General features: G+C 41.9%; 1 protein-coding gene across 4 annotated transcripts in view; it reads right to left on the reverse strand.

Moving 5' to 3' along the window:
• Nucleotides 1–17,560, reverse strand: part of Ap3b1 (adaptor related protein complex 3 subunit beta 1) — a 202,746-nt gene that overhangs the window by 122,293 nt on the left and 62,893 nt on the right. The gene's annotated exons all lie outside the window — the stretch shown is intronic.

The following is a 17,560-nucleotide window of genomic DNA, read 5'->3' on the forward strand; positions in this document are numbered from 1 at the left end:
CATCTGCAGTTTGCCTTCACCTTTCTCTTTTAGTTATGAGTCGTCTGAGATCACACACACACACACACACATACACACATACACACACACACACACACACACACACACACAGTGTAGAAGATTCTAGAAATAAAAAATTCTTAAATTTTGAATTATGAAGTATTCTTAGTAGAAATAAGTGTTCTGTGCTCTCTGCTGGGGCGGGGTGGGGTGGCGTGGGGTGAAGGAGGTTGCCAGGGTCTTGGAACAAACAGGGCAGGTGCGGGCAGGCTCTGGACAGAAGACACACAGATGACAGGGACGGATTCCATCCCACATTAGAAACAGAAGTAAACGCTGAGCTTGACTCCCAAGCCTTAACAATCCATTAGAAGGCCAGGCCAGCAGAGTGGATTAAAGACATGACCCAACTGTACAGTGAAGACAAGCAAGTCACTGCACACTAAAAGCTCAGGCCGATGACTGAGAGGAGGTGACTAAGGGGAAGGAAAACAAACCTAAGAGCGCAGGCAGGTGCTGCTGGCACCACACTGCCCTCACACAGTCACTTCAAAACACTCTAAATCCAAAAAAATGGCGATTTTCTCGGGTCATCACTAGGGAGCCCAAGCTGGCCTTCACCTGCACATCCTGCTGGCTCAGCCTCCTGACTGCTTTATGTGTGACCTTCTTGGAATGATGAAATTACAGAAATAGAGAAAAGGTTACTAGAGTTTCAGGACTGGAGAAGTTAGGCTAAGCGCTGCAGACATTACAGGTTAATAAAATTATTGAAACTTGTGACTTTCATTATCCCAATCAAACCATTCACTGACAGTTTTTGCAAAATGTTACCTAGGTGAAGGGACACCTGATCTAATGCCCTTTCACTGATGGTTTGGTTTTGGCTTTTCTAGACAGGGATTTGCTGTGCAGTCCTGGCTATCCTGGAACTTGCTCTTTAGACCAGGTTGGCCTTGAACTCATAGAGATCCACCTGCCTCTGTTTCCAAGTGCTGGGATTAAAGGTGTGCACTGCCACTGCCCGGCCCTCTAAACTAGTTCTAACAATTGCATGGCAGTGCCTATTCTTTTTTTATTTTTAATATTTATTTATTTATTAGTGATACACCAGCATGTACACCTGCATGCCAGAAGAGGGCATCAGATCCCAGTAGAGATGGTTGTGAGCCACCATGTGGTTGCTAGGAATTGAACTCAGGACCTCTCGAAGAATAGACAGTACTCTTAACTGAGCCATTTCTCTAGCCCAAGTTTTAATTCTTAAAGTAAAAGTTTAAATAAATAAAATTATGGGGCTAAAATCCCTAACTTACTTGAAAGTGACTTCTATATAGGTACATTGCAACAATAAATGAAATCCTCAAAACAGCAAGAGTTTCCACAAATACTCAGCAAGAAGACTTTTATCTTGCACAAATATCACTGGAAAAAACTTTCATCAAGTTTTATAACAACACCAGCTCAGGAGTTGTTAAATCGAAAATAAAATTTTCATGAAAATTATTTAAATATGGGGTTAGAGAGATGATTCTAAGGCTAAGGGTACTTAGTGCTCTTCCGGGTCAGGTCCCAGCACCCAAGACAGGCAATGCACAAACACCTGTAACTGCAGCTCCGGGATGGCTAAGACCTGCGAGCACCGTGAGGCCCGCACACACACACGTGTGCACACACACACAGAATAAACATAAACCTTAAAGAACAGAGAGAGAGAGAGAGGCAGGGGGGGGGGGGGAAGGGGGAGGGAGGGAAAACACACAGCAGTTGGAGACATAGCTCAGCTGGTAGAGGGCTTCTTAGCAACCACAAACCCCTGTGCTGTACCCCACCACCACATAAACTGTCCTTGGTATACCACTGGATACTCAGTACTCAGGAGACAGAGGCAGGAGGACTGAAGTTCAAACTCACCCTCACCTACTCAGGGAGTTTGAGGCCAGCCTAGGTTACACGAAACCATGTTTCATAAAGAAACAAGCATCCAAAATAACTTAACCAGAGAAAAGCCACCTAATTTACACTTATTGATAACAAAAGATTTTAAAAATAATAAAATAGCTATCTTCAAAACTAAACTGGAAATTATCTGGTTATCATGGTACGCGCATTTAATCCCAGCTCTGAAGCACAGATGAGGGTCGAGAGCTCCAGAGCAGCCTGGAGACAAAGTGCTTTCCCTTGGTGTTTACAGAGGACAACTGTAAGTGAGAAGCACATGCATAGCAAGGTTAGTGCTAGCTGCGCCTTGCCTGAGCTCCAGTCCAAAGACGTTCTATTAGATGCACAGGAACCTAAAAGACACTACACAAATAACCAAGTGTGAAGCACGTGATTATTCAGTCCAATTATAGTGGCTGGAATATAAGCCCTTTCTTAAAACCTTGAGTTGAAATTAATCAAACATGTTCAAAGTCTACCTGAAAATAATAGATACAAAAAAAGTCTTTTTAAAAAACAAAACACAAAAGTACAGCTAGCAAACAAAGCTAAAATGCCCATAAATGCTGATTTTAATAAGCAATTATTTGTTCTGTTTCTTCTTTGTTATGAATTATTTTATTAGAATTTGATTACATTATTTTAATGGAGAATATATTTTTAACATAATTTTTACTCCAAAAATGTTTTGGATTGTGGTAGAATTTTAGACAGATGATTCAAGGAAGTAATTTTCTTTCATTACTATTTTCCCACACAAAAATCAAAGATCATATACAGCTATTTAAAATTTTTCTAGAAAATCTTACTTATTATATTAATTCTTAGAAATTCCTAAAAGGGAGTACTTGAAATAACATACACACGTGGCCCAGTGAAACCAAAGCGTTAGTATCTCTGCTTTAAAGTCTAATGTGGGACACTGAGGTTTGGTTTTTTTGTTTTTAAGGTAACAAACATGTTGCCTATGGATAAAACTGATGACACCAATTACTGATTAAGGACATGCGCCCCCAAAATTCTATTATACCTTTTTAGAAATGTTCGGTTTGGTTTTCTCTGCCTGTTCTTGCTATGTCTCTGAGGCTCTCAGAGCTGGGAAGACAGATGAGTGCCGCCATGCCCAGGTCTCAGACCATTTTGCATCTGCCTGCAGGTACTTGTACCAAATAAATACTGCCCTCAGGTGTATCCAAGTGACGGGAGAGGGAACTCGGAGAAATGAGGAGGAAGGGAGCAGTCACGAAGCTCATTTTGTGACCACGAGACGGGTTCCACAGGCCAAGAACCAACCACCACTAACACGTGCAAAGCTGTACTGATTGCGGTATGTTTTTTGAGATTTTTAACTAGTATTAAGAGACAATGGTTCCAACAAATGGACGGCACGCTCACCTGGCCAGCATGGGGGACAGGGATACCCTGGTCTGATGTCAGTGCTGGGCATTATCACCTCTCGGTGCTGTCACTCCCACAGTGAACATGATGGGAGAAGATGTACATTAAAAACCATTATGGAGATTAAGTTCAGTTAGTGAAGCTTCCACAACAGTATCAGTCTCTGGGACAATTCAACATGGACAAGATGCCCACCTGTGACCCAGGAGGCAGAGCCACGGAGAACATGTGCTTCTTGTGTACAGCATCTAGTATAGGGTGCGTCTCTCAGAGCAGCCCACACTGAACAGACCATAAAATAAATGTGGTTCATATGTTCAAGAAATTAAGAGATAAAGCAATTTTTATAGAAATGTCAGATTTAATCTTTATGTCATTTTTATATAAAGGGCTATAATTTTGGCGATGAATTACCGAGTTAATTAAATTTGTCAATCTTTTTTTAAAAAATTCATCTTGACTGACTATACTTTGTGACACCTGACCCATCAAATGGGGGAAAATTTGTGCAATCTCAAAGATAATAAATAACATAGTTAAGTGAGTAAGCGAAGGTTCAAAGCTGCCATGCCTTTGACAGCACTCAGCAGCTGAAAGATAGTCCTTCTTTGTTAAAGTTCTTTGAGTTGTTGAGTGAATCTTACTTCCCCATATCCAGGTAAACAGCCAAGGCAAACAAGCTATATTAAGAAAGATAAGTGCTCTGTCTGCTTAAGAGTAAAAACAAATGAGTTTGAAAGACCTTGAAATGAACTTTATAGAAAGACACTGTCAAATGTTCTACCTAGGATATAACCATTTTCATGAACACAAAGACAAAGCAATTCTACCACACCTCCACTCGTGCTGAAAGACTATCTCCTAATACTCTACGTCCAGCAGGACTGCTTACCTCCCAGAGCATGCTCTACAGAGGGAGCACTTCCTCATCTGAAAAGTGTCATCAGTGAGCTCCAACGCATTCTGCTAACCTGGCAGTAAGCAGGAAGGCGTTTCCACATACCTACAGTGGGTGTGATGGAACCCTTTCAACCCGTATCAGAACTACATATCATTGCAGTCATCTCGGTATTTTGGTTTCTCAGTACATGGATAAAAGGTGTAACAGGAAAATGAAACTAAGTTATACAGTTCATTGTCAAGAGGCAGGGAAAGAAACGCCTCTTTTAGAGGTGTTTGTACCAGAAACATTCAACAAATAGTCAATTACTGGACTACAGACATGGCTCAATTGGTGACTTGTTAGTGCTCAACCCTGAGGACCTGAGTTCGATCCCCACAGGCCACAAGAGGCTGGATGTGGTGATCCACACCTACAAAGCAGCACTGGAGGAAAAGACCACAGATCTGCAGGGCTCACTGGCCCACATGTCCACCCCCAACAGCGCACATCAGGCTCCGGGAAAGACCCTGCCTTTTAAGACTGCAGCAGGGCTGGAGGGCAGCCCAGAGCTTAGAGCACGCACGGCTCCTGCGGTGGAGCCGGGTTTGGTTCCCAAATGACAGCTCACAACTCAAGAACTCTGGCCAGCTTGAGCGTGGTGAGCATGGCTCTGGCAGGCCTTGCTCTTCTCTCCAGTCCCTCTGCCTTCCTAAAGACCTTTAGATTCCATTCCTCAAGCTAGCCACTAATGTTTGTTTATCCCTTGTTTGGTCACTTCCTCCTCCTGAGGCTGACTACAGGTCCAGCCATCAAAGTCTCAAAAGTCCAGCAGTCAAAAGCCCCCTTCGACTCACCTAATAATAAACACCTCATCCTAACACAGGATTGCCCCTTTTACCGTTATAATCTGCTATATGCTGATGGGCCATGTCTGTATCCTCTTTATCCAGAAGCAGCCCTTTGTCCCCAGGGACAAATAAATACCCCTCCTCCCTCTCCCATCCCCTTCTCTATCTCTAGTCTTTGTCCTCTGACCTTCTGGGGCAAACAAATCTCCTTTGTGCTGAGAACTTGGTCTTGGGGGTCCTGAGCAGTCTTTTCCTTTCAACAACTGTCTGTAGTTCTACCTCCAAGAGATCAAATGCCCTCTTATGGCCGCTGAAGGTACTGCAATAGCATGGTACATACTCATAGGTGAAACACTCATATACATAAAAAGATAAATTTTTATAAGATGAAAGGGTAACTGGTGAAAAATAAGCATTCTAACGTTAAACTATTTTTTTTCATTTTTGGTTTTTTGTGGGTCTTTTTTTTTTGTTTGTTTGGTTTTTTGTTTGTTTGTTTGGTTGGTTGGTTTGGTTTTTCGAGACAGGGTTTCTCTGTATAGCCCTGGCTGTCCTGGAACTCACTTTGTAGACCAGGCTGGCCTCGAACTCAGAAATCTGCCTGCCTCTGCCTCCCGAGTGCTGGGATTAAAGGCATGCACCACCACGCCCGGCAACATTAAACTCTTGCCTCCACGTGGATCCCATGGGCATGCAAACTTGCACACATGTGTACACATACAAAATTTTTTAAAGATTCAAGTAATATACACGTTTCTATTGAGGAAGTATAGCAGTTTGAATGAGAACAGCCCTCAGAAGTTCATGTAGTTAGATGTTTGGTCCCTGGTTGGTGGAAGTGTTTGGGAAAGGATTAGGGGGCATGGTCTTCTTGGGGAATGCACATCGCTGGAGCTAAGCTTTGAGGTTTCACAAGCTGACATCATTCATAATCTACCTCTCTCTGCCTCATGCCTAGGTAAAAGATGTAAGCTCTCAGCTGCTGCTCCGTGCCATTCCTACCAGCTGCCATGCTCCACACCATGATGGCCAAGGACTCACCCTCTGAAACGGTAATGAACCCCGATACAGTGTCTGCTTTTATAGTTGCTTTGATCATGATGTCTCTTCACAGCCACAGAAAAGTAACTAAGATTGGGGGCGGGGAGGAGGGGAGGAGCCACACAGGAAGGGAGGGAGGAGGGAGAGGAGGGTAAGAGACCCTCTGACACAGAGACTTGTTTTCAATCTACTTGTCTTATTTGGATTAAGGAAATCTTCGTGGTTTCTAGAAAGTATTTAAAAGCTACACGCTGATTAGATGCAGATGTAACAGCATGACAGAGAACCACAAAGGAGCCTGGGAAGGTGTGGGAACTGTGGGGGGAAACAGGACAAGAGTTCCATGAGCGAGGACCTACGGGATGGGATGTTACATGTTTCCATAGCTTAAATGCTGAATCTGACGTCTACTCTACACATGGAGCTAGAGTTCTCAAGACACTGTGGTGCAGACAGGAAGGTCAGTGCAGGAGAACAGGGACCCAGAAACTCTGAGAGCTACTCAGAGCTGCCATCACAAAACCAACCTACAATACAATGAAAGGGGTCTTTTCAAACACTGTGTATCTTCATGTGAATAATAAATAAGTGTGAACACAGACCACACCACAAAATTAACAAAATTAACATGGTATGGACTACAGAGCAAAATGTAGAAAGCAATCTGTAAGCTGCTAGAAGCTAAGATGGAAGACAAGGCACGTTAACAGGGAGGGGCCCCTGGGTAACAGGGAAGACAAGGCACATTAACAGGGGCACCTGGGCACAGCAGCTGTTAGATACAAAACCAAGGGAATCAGCTGGGGGAAAATGACCAAAACCCTGTACTACTCACAGTTTGGAATACTCTCACTAGCCATTAAGAACTCTCCTGAGGTTCTAACACTGCAGAGTATAAGCAGGAAGCAGAGCTGGGACTCGATGGAGGAAAGAGCCAAACCAAGTCCCCTGAGGTTTTCCCTGGCAGTAATGTACCCAGGGCTCAAAACAAAACTGTACTTAACTAAAATCTAAAACTCCTGCTTCACAAAAGTCAAGGTCAACAGAATTAGATAAGCCTCAAATAGGGAGGGCTCTTACCTAAAATGTGCCAAGAACTTTAAAACCCTGAGAACAGAAAACAGACAACCCAATCTTTAAGAGAGCTAAAGGCTTAAGTGAACCTCTCCCTCTCCTCTCCTCCTCCCCCTCCCCCATTTCTCTCTCTCTCTCCTTCCCTCCCTCTCCCTCTCTTTTCAATACCAATACTCTTCAAACTATTCCACAAAACAGAAACAGAAGGAACACTACCCAATTCATTCTATGAAGCCACAGTCACACTGCGTATTCTCCCTTGGAGATGAAACAGTTTCTGTCTAATCAGGAACCTTCACAATTTCCTTTCATAGAGGACTACATATGCGATATTTTTTCTACTTCTGTCATGTTGAATGTTCCAAATAGATTTTAAAAACTGGTTGAGTGTACATTACTTTTTGCTTCGTGTGCCGGGCAGTGGTGGCACACCCTTTAATCCCAGCAATTGGGAGGCAAGGGCAGGCGAATCTCTGAGTTTGAGGCCAGCCTGGTCTACAGAGTGAGTTCCAGGACAGCCAGGACTACACAGAGAAACCCTGTCTCGAAAAACCACAAAAGAAGACGAAGATGAAGACGAAGAAGACGAAGAAGAAATCATGTATATTTAAGAGGCATTTAACTATTATAAATTATTTTGGTGACTTAAAATATGTCAATACTGGGTTGTATGCCTTAAAATAAATTTTATTAGTTCAATTAAGAAAAGAAAAGAAGGGGGGGTGGGTATGGGGGACTTTTGGGATAGCATTGAAAATAAACGAGGAAAATACCTAATAAAAAAATAAAATAAAAAAAAAGAAAAGAAAAGAAAAGAAGAGAAAACCTATGTTTTTAAACGATTAAAACAAAAGCAGGGAGTTAAGATTATATTAACCTGTAAGATGTAAAAACAAGTTCTCTACTCACCCATAGCAAGCCCAATGCTGCTGAAACAAAGAAAGCCAACATAGATTCACTGTGCTCGGAGCACTCACTTCAGGAGGCCCTCGGGTCACAGCAAATGTGTCCTGAAGACAAAGCCCCAGAGACTGTGGTATTCTGCAGGCCAATGGCCTCCTGATGCAGGAAACTGTGCTGTGGGAAACTGTGCACAGCAACACCTTCTACAGACCTGAGCTCCTGAGGGGACTGTAAGACGGGAGACAGACACTCCATCTGGGCTTGGTAAGAAACAGATACAAACTATCACCTCTTTGTACCCTTATACGGTTCTGCAAAAGCTGAAACCATAAACAACATTTTATGTCTAAAATTTGATGATAAGAAAATATGTCTAAGAAATCTATTTACCCATCGTGGAACAGTGACACTGGGCCTTGTGAAAACAAAAGGTACCGTGGGCTGGCAGCCCCTTGAACATTAGTAAACTGCTGCCAGAAATGGACCTTTAATTCTCAAAACTCCACTGTTTTGACATCGTGCAGGTGTTTATCAGTGTCACAGGTTAAAAGTAAGGGCTAGACTGACCCCAGTCACCTCTCCCCTTTGCTGTCTTGGCACCTGCTGACCAGCAAACTGCTGACCTCACAACATCCTAACGGGCTGTAATGATGTCCTCACAACTCACACCGGAGTCACCAATCTTTGTAGTCTGCTGCTGGTGTAGACCATACCTTAGGGTGACTCCTGCAAGGGAGTGCCCAGGACAGTCCGTGCAACCTGAGACACTGCACTAGTCAATCCGCTACCACCTCAAATCACTGCACAGAGGTAGCCATTTGGGTCCTGGAGGAGGCCTTTCTGGTTTACAAACAGCCACTTCACACAATGTAAACAGGAGGAAGCTATCTCTCTGCTACAGCTGCTTACAAGGACCTAAGTCCCTCTAAAACAGCACTTATCAGCCTGTGGGTTGCGACCCTTTTGGAGGTCAAATGGCCCTTTGACAGAGGTCACCTATCAGATATCCTACATATTAGATACACATAATTCATAATAGTAGCAAAATTACAGCTATGAAATAGCAATGAAAGAATTGGTTGGGGGACACTACAAGAAGAGAAACTGTATAAAGCATTAGGAAGGCTAAGAATCACTACTCTAAAGGTACCCTTGTGACTTCACCTAACCCTAATTACCTCCAAAGGGCTATCTCCAACTACTAGTAGTACACAGAGGGCTATAGTTCCAGTATGCATTCTGGAAAGGCACAGACAGCCCATCACCTTCCCCCAGCAATATATACTGACAGCACACCTCTCTGACATAAGGTTAGCTACTTTAACAAGGACAGAGAGTAAGTGGTTAGCAGGGGCCTCACTCCTCAGATGAGTCAGCTATATTCACTATAGCTACACCATAGTGAATTTACTCATGACAGAAAACACACAAGCACGGAGGAGTACAAGTAGGAACACTTATATTTTTTTTTTTCTAAAGAGGTGAACTTGCCTCCCTCAGCACCCAGCATGCAATACAGGGTGTGTACACTGGTGTAAGACAGTGCCCCATCCCCCATGAAAAAAAACGGCTATGCTGTTCGTTTTGCATGCTTTATACCACAGCCCAGTAACCATCTACCACACAGGTGGAAGTGTGGATTTGAGGACCATTGAACACTGAATCTCCCCAATACATCACAATTACGGAAACACCTGTGCACAGTAACTCTGTGTTGAACCACTATGAAATTCAGTGTTCAATCGCCCACAACACTTCTCATGTATATACATGTTCAACTCCAGTATATAAGAAACATACTTTCAGAATGTGTCCATTTCTAAACTTTGCTTCTACGAAATGGGATGGAAGACCTGCATAAAGCATTTTTCAAAGTTCCCTGAAATAAAATATGCCCGTGGCCATGCTGATCAGGGCAGAGCCCCCAAAGCCTGAGAAATAAGGGTTGTAATTATCCTAGCTGCACTGATAGGAATATTTTTAAAGGCCACATTTGGCTGCAGTGAGTACATTTTAGAACAGTTCTTGTTCCGTTACAAAGCAGGAAGCAAACTGTAAGGAGAAGCAAGATGACTTCTCATGCACTCACTCTGTCCTCACCCTACCTAATCCCCGGGATGGAGATTACACTGCAGGCAGGGAAGCAACGCAAACTGATTAACTCAGCTCTTCCTTTCGGCATAAAAAAGGGGGATTGTAGCACAGCTTTTATAATATATTTAGAAATTCTAGAACAAGAGATAAATCCGCTCGCTCGCTCACTCGCTCTCGCTCTCTCTCTCTCTGTCCTTCCTTGAGACAGAGTCTCACCATGTAGCCCTGGAAGGCCTGAGAACCTATGTAGAGCAGGTTGGCTTTAAACTCAGAGATCCACCTTCCTGTCCCTGCCTTCCAAGTGCTGGGATTATGGGATAAACCACAAGCCCAGATCTTTTTCTTAATCAATACTCTAATACTTAGAACAAGATACTTATGTGCATATACTAATATTCTAAATGAAGAATAGGGAAGGAGGGCTCTGGAAAATTCCCATCTCAGTTACTTTGGAAACACAGTATCTGTGGTGGCCCTATAAACAAGACCCACAAGCATCAGCAAGCCAACTGGGGACTGTCAGAGAGAGAACAACAACGATGCGTTTATGAGGTGCTTTGTAACACTAACACATTCACAATTGTTAACACTCTGTCACACTTTCCTGTGAATCTGTATACCACACAAGCAAACAAGCTGTAATACTCAATGACTAATGAACTTTAAAGACAGACATAGTAAGTGCTTGGGGACTCTGTGACCTACTATCTATGCTTACTTTAAAATATATCAAGAAATTTAGATGAATAAGTATGTCCATACCACAATATACTCATTTCTCCATTTTGGAAGCTAATTTTGCCAATTTCTCCATTTTTGGAAGCTATAGCCTTCCTGGTTGACATTTTTACTTCTTTCAATGCAACAAAAACCATGAGTAATAACATACACCTTTAATCCCAGCACTCAGGACGCAGAATCATGTAGATCTTTTCTTAAACTTTTTCTAATTGACTTATGCATGTATGTGTTCTGTTTGCATGTCCACCTGCAAGCCAGAAGATGGTTGTGAGCCACCATGTGGTTACTGGGAACTGAACTCAGGACGTCAGGAAGAACAGCCAGTGTTCTTAACTGCTGAGCCATCTCACCAGTCCCAGTAGATCTCTTTAAGTTTGTGGCTAGCCTTGACTACACAGAATTCCAGGACAATTAGGGATACATAGAGGGACCCTGTCTCAAAACAAAACAAAACCATCAGTTTTTTGAACATACGATGGGAAGGCAGCTAAAACCTCGCACACAGTGACCCTTCTCTCTGGCTACATTCAAGACTCTCCTGATATCTGACATTCAACAGACAGTGGAGGTCCTGGAAAGGATCCAGATGACCTTACCAAGAACTTGAATTTCTTGACTAGATCAAGGAGTATCTGTTTTCAGGTCTGGAGTGTTCTGTCACTGTCTTCAGATGTTCCTTTAGATGCCCCCCCCCCCTTGCTTCAGGCATCCCATTGTATAAGAGCACATCTGAAGGCACTCAACAGGCTTCATCAGGATTTCATTGTTGCTCTCTGCTCATTTTACTTCATCCATTTTCTGCTCCTCAGACTAGATCACTGAAGCCGACCTATCTTCTAGTTCACTGATTCACTTTCTGCCTGTTCAAATCTACTGCTGGCCCCTGGCCGCGAGCGTTTCATTGAAATTACTCAACTTCTCAGCAAGCTTCTGTTTGGTTCTTTGCACCTTCTTCCCCTCCCTCTCCCCCTCCCTCCCTGTCTGTCTCTCTCCTTCTGTGTGAGCTGGTATCTGGACATCAGACTAAGAAAACACATTTTTATCTACTATTAACATCTTCAAGTACTTGTGAAGGTTACGATGAACTGCTGTTTTTAAATGTGAAAGTTTTCATAACAAATTTTATAAAATGGAATGAATCAGCAACGTGGATTGCACAAACAGGCAAGTACTGCAGATAAAGAATGCCCACCCTACATTGTAACTTCCTCTCCACAGACCAGATGCCTACTTCAGGAATCAAAAGGTACAGTGACGCAAGGCTGGAGAGATGCTCAGTGGTTAGAGCATGCTCTGCTCTTGCAGAGAGCTCAGGCCTAGGTCTGGCGTTCTAGGGGATCTGATGCTCTCTTCTGGCCTCTGCAGGTACCAGGTCTGCTTACAATGTTCATACATACGTTCAGGCCAAACACACAGAAAGAATAAAAATAAATAAATCTTTAAAATGCATTGCAATGTAATCAAAATAAAATTGGCCTATCCTTGAGATCTATGTGAATTTTGACAGAGCTCTTATTTTTTACTCACTCTCCATTCACTGTGTGTATACACATCTCTTAAAAGTCGAGGCTTAAGTATTCTTTCAAAACTACAATCTCTTCAAACATATATGAAATCAGTATGAAGAACATGGTAGATACTTTCCTTTCTCCACCAGTCAATTTCATGCTATAGATCTGCGCAAATGTCCTAAAAGAACCGAGAAGCCAGCTTTTTGAAGAAGCCATGTATTTCCTGAGGCATGGCTCCTCTAGCCCCTGTCACAGCATCTCTAGTGGGTGGCAAGGATCAGAGGGTATATTAAGTCACTCTAGCTAACAGGACATGATGGAAGGTCAGAGCCGGTGGGTTCACACGGATGTGTGACCTGGAGCTGAGATGCACTCCGGGAGCTGCAGCTTCAGTTCCCTCAGCTGGGGAATGCCTTCATTGGATGTACTCTCTCAAACTGTTATAAAAATCAGCACACCAAGGGCACTAAAAAAGAAAAATCAGATGCAGTCAAAAAAAAAAAAAAGGGGGGGGGGAGGGGGGTAAGGTGCATGAGACCAGCATGGAGCATGCCCATAATCTCTGCATCTAGGAGGCAGAAGTAAGAGAATCTCAGATTCAAGAACAAAAGAGATAATGTAGGTGGTTCAAGTCCAGCCTGACCCAAGTCTTAAGACAAAAAGCAATGGGCTGGTGGTGGGGTGCTCACTCAACAGTGTGAGGGACCGGGCTCAGTCCTAGAAGCTCCTTCCCCAAAGGAAATAAACAAATGGACTCTATCCATAAAACGTAGAGACATGAGATTTTAGTACATATATACCCTATGCCTCATACCACTCTCTAGGCTTTTGGTCAGACAAGCTTCTCTCAGCCATGAGTGACAGTCGAGATGGGGACCTATAACTGGTCACTGCTGACATTCAGTGTCTGATGAACATCTGGCCCCAAGTGGGACTTCTATGCCAACCCAACTGAAGCCCAGGGAACACAGACATGATGGGGCAAAGATGGTGGAAACCAAAGTACAGGGAGAAACTCAGTGCACACTCTTCTGGATATGGTGTGCCCACTGCAATCCTCAACAGATAGCAGCTGTGACCACACACACACACACACACACACACACCAAAACACTCAGCTGCTGGGGGAGGAAGGGAGGGAGAAACGGAGGGAGGGGAAAGAAGGGAGGGACTAGTTGAAATGAAAAATGGGGTTGGCAGGATTGGAGTGGAATGAGAGAGGCTAGGAGAGGTGAACGTAATCAGACTGAATACAATGGATAGTATGATATTTAAATATATACACAATATACAGAGGTACAGTGACTGACTAATTCCTGAACAGAAACAATGGACCACAAAGAATTCTATGGATCGAAACCATTCTTAAAAAAACAAAAAAAAAAAATTAAAAAAATTTTTTAAAAAATGGAATCAAGATATTTTTCAGCTGAACAAAATTTAAGACTTTACACAGAGGTCTTCTAGGAGCAACACAAAAAACTGTTTTGGTCAAAGAGAAACATAACAGATAAAATGTTTAGAACTGAAAACAGAGGCATCTCCATTTTTACAGGAAAAGCTGGTAGGTGATATCTAAAATAGTAAAAAGTGTGCCGTATTTAGAAAAATTAAAAGTATGATCACATACAAAGACCGTAAAGGAAGCCAGACACAGTGAGGGACACAACAGAAGAACACCTCTCAAAAGCTTGCAGTATTATTAACTTAAAAGAAAAAGGAGCGGAGAGTCGGTGTATATAATCAAAACCATGACATGAAACTGCCAAATATTAAATAAAAGATGTTTCAAAGCAGTGCATATTACTTGGATAAAATTAAAACCACTTTTGTGCAAAAGGAATCTCCTAGGATTAAAACATTCAATCAAGAACAAACGGTGAACAAAAGAATAGGGATCTTTAAGTTGAAAGTTCCATAAACAAGTGGAGGGCAGCCCTCACCTCCCTGCCAGCCCAGGCCTACAGCTCCACAGTTCACTTGTGCTAAAGCCTTTGTCAACAGCTGTCTGCTGACACCAAACTTATCTCATTTGTATTGTAAAAGTCATATTCAGTAATAAATCCTCCGTATTTCCTTTTTAAAGGTTCTACAGAACAGCAAAATCCAGTAGTAGGTTCACTGGTAAGACACACTACAAAATTTGTTTGTTTTAAAATTAACCTATTGAAAAGAACCACACACAATATGTATGCATGCGTATGGTTACATATATATAGTGTGCACTGTGATGAGTTATTTTCTAACAATCTCTGAAAAGACATGCATACTAAAAACAGTTTAAGCAAAACTCCACCCTTAAAATGAATGTCCTTCTGCCTATCTAAGGTTCTATAAACTCAAGTACAAAAATACAGAGAATTGCAAAAGCCACTCCCTCACTCCCACTTTTCCAAGCACAGTGGATAAAAGCCTGAAGAACTTCAAGCCTGCGCCCACAGCTAAACCATCATGGTGAAGATTACATTTAAGTTTCAGATTAGACAGTTTTGATGACTGTTACACGTTTCCCCTGCCTGCCAGCTCTAACAGAACTAGATCTACTCATGAAAAGCTTTCCCTCAGCACCAAACAGTTTCATTCACTATCAGCTTACAGCTAATGCCAGAACAGGGCTCAGCAGTCTTGGGTTTTTTGTTTGTTTATTTGTTTGTTTCATTTATTTTAAATAACTCTTAAAGGAAGAAAGATTTGTCTGATCTGAAGAGAAATCAGCATATTAGACCACTCTTACGCATTCACTTTCTTTTATATTTATTTTCAAAATAAATTTATTTATTTTCAAATCCATTATTTTTATAAAAGCAACTTTATATTAGAGATTTACATGCTCTCCCATAACAGGCTTCAATGACAAAGAAAATACTTAAATAATGTCGTATCCTTGAAAATTATACAAACTTGACCTAGAATGGAAAACCAGCTGACACAGACTGCAGAGAGTAAGGTAAATTTAAGAAAATAAAAATGCAAATACACATTTTAGTAGTCTCTTGAATTTATTAACCTAAAAGGTTTAATTTCCATTTTCCTGCCTCAGCTTTATTTATAAAATGTCGTGCCCTATAAATATGCTGTTATTTTCTATAGTCAAGCACCCTCTTAACAAATCTTCTCATTAATATGTAAATTTAAAGTCAATCGGTCTTCTCTCTGACAGCCCCATGAATTCCTAGTACACTGTATAATCGGCTTTGACTTGGCATCCACTATTTATCATCAAAGATGTCAGTTAGAAAAATTATGGAAAATGCACTGCAATTGATACAACTGCAATCTACTTTGTCAACACTTAATTGTTCCTCAAATCGTACATTTACATATAAACAGCCTAAATACTCATCTATAATGATGCAAATAAACTAAATTAAAAATCTCTTCTGGCCTCGAAGAAGCTTATTTCTATATGATGTGTTCATTTGAGAACAGACTGACAAAAATATGCACATCAGCTCACCTCAAAAACTATTTCTAATAATTTTGAATTCCTAAAAGCTAACATTTACTACCCTTCAAGAATATTAATGGAAATGTTCTTAGGAATTCAAAAAAATAAATAAATAAATAAGATGATAGCTCAGCAATAACAGCACTTACTACAGCAACACGAAGCCCTGAGTTTGAATCTCCCTAGGCATGAAAAAGCCTGTGGAGGACCCTCAGTGCTGGCTGGCTACCAGCAGGGCTCCAGTTCAGGGAGAGAGTCTATCTCAGTGAAACGAGGCGGCCACCCACAGAACAGGAACCTCAAGTGTTTCTCTGGCTTACATCCTTACACACGCAAATTCAAAGAGACTTCTCTCTCTCCGGAAGGAATATTTAATTACGGCTATATTATTGAGCGCTATAGATCAGGGTCACTGAGCTTACCTCTGATAGGAAACCAATAAGCAAATACAAACAATAGGTGACATCATAAAAGGAAAGGATGAAAGCCTTTACAATCTAGTAACTGACTCTTGGGCTACCTTTTCTAGACAGTACTGGCTTAGATGAACTGCTAAAATCTCTATGCCTCGGTATCTTTATCTGTAAACAGATATGAAAATTCTGACTGCCCAGCATGGTGGTTCGAGTGAGGACAGCCCCCATAAACTCCTATGATTGAATGCTTGATCCCCAGCTGGTGGAACTGTTTGGGAAGGATGAGGAGGGTAACTTTACTGAAGGATTTAAGGCACTGTAGGAAGGCTTTGAATTACCAAAAATAAGCCTAGACCATTCCTGTTAGCTCTTCCTGTCACATGGCTGTGCCTCAAGATGTGAGCTCTCAGCTACTGCTCCAGAGCCAAGCCTGCCTGCCTGCTGCCATGCCCTGATCATGATGGCCATGGACCCTAGCTCTCTGAAACTATAAGCCCACAATAAAATTTCTTCTATAAGTTGCTTCAGTCAGGTCTGTGACAGCAATAGACTACTCTCTAGTACCAACTTCTCCCTTAGTCACCTTTCTCTTGCTGTGATAAGATACCAACAAAGACTATCTACTACACAAGTACATCAAAATGATCAATTAGAATATCATTTTTCCCATTTAATACAAGAAAGGGAAATCAAAATACCTAAATTTGATACGATACGAAAATTTCTATTTTAAATAACTTCTAAGTTGAGATGTTAACTTGGTCACACTGCTTTCCCATTGGCACATCCTTCTTTAGGTAAAACGCCCTTGATTTATGTATGGCAGGCTGGTATTTGCATAGCACTTATAGGAGGGATTTCTGCCTATGACTGCAGTTAAGGAAGTACTCCAACATTCTTTTCCCCACTGATCCCAGGAAGGCTGGACAGTCCTCAGTCCTCTGTTCCACTGGGTCATAGCCACTATGTCTATTGTGATAACCTTAGCTATAATAAAAACTTTACTATAAACATTTAAAACAATTTCTGAAACAGAAAGCAGATACAGATCTTAACATGTCTCTGTTCCTTTCAACTGCAGTTAAACTGTGTTCAGTCTTATAAAATATTATCTTTCCTTATTCTTACTAATGTGTGTAAGTATATGCCTAAGTGGATATGTGCACATGAGTACAGGCTCCTGCACTGAATCCACTAGGAGCTGGAGTTCCAGGCAGCTGTGAACCACCAAGCATGCGAGGAATGAAACTCCCCATTTTGGG

Source organism: Mus caroli, unplaced genomic scaffold (assembly GCF_978045245.1).
Source record: "Mus caroli unplaced genomic scaffold, Mus_caroli_1 scaffold_15, whole genome shotgun sequence".
Lineage (NCBI taxonomy): Eukaryota > Metazoa > Chordata > Mammalia > Rodentia > Muridae > Mus > Mus caroli.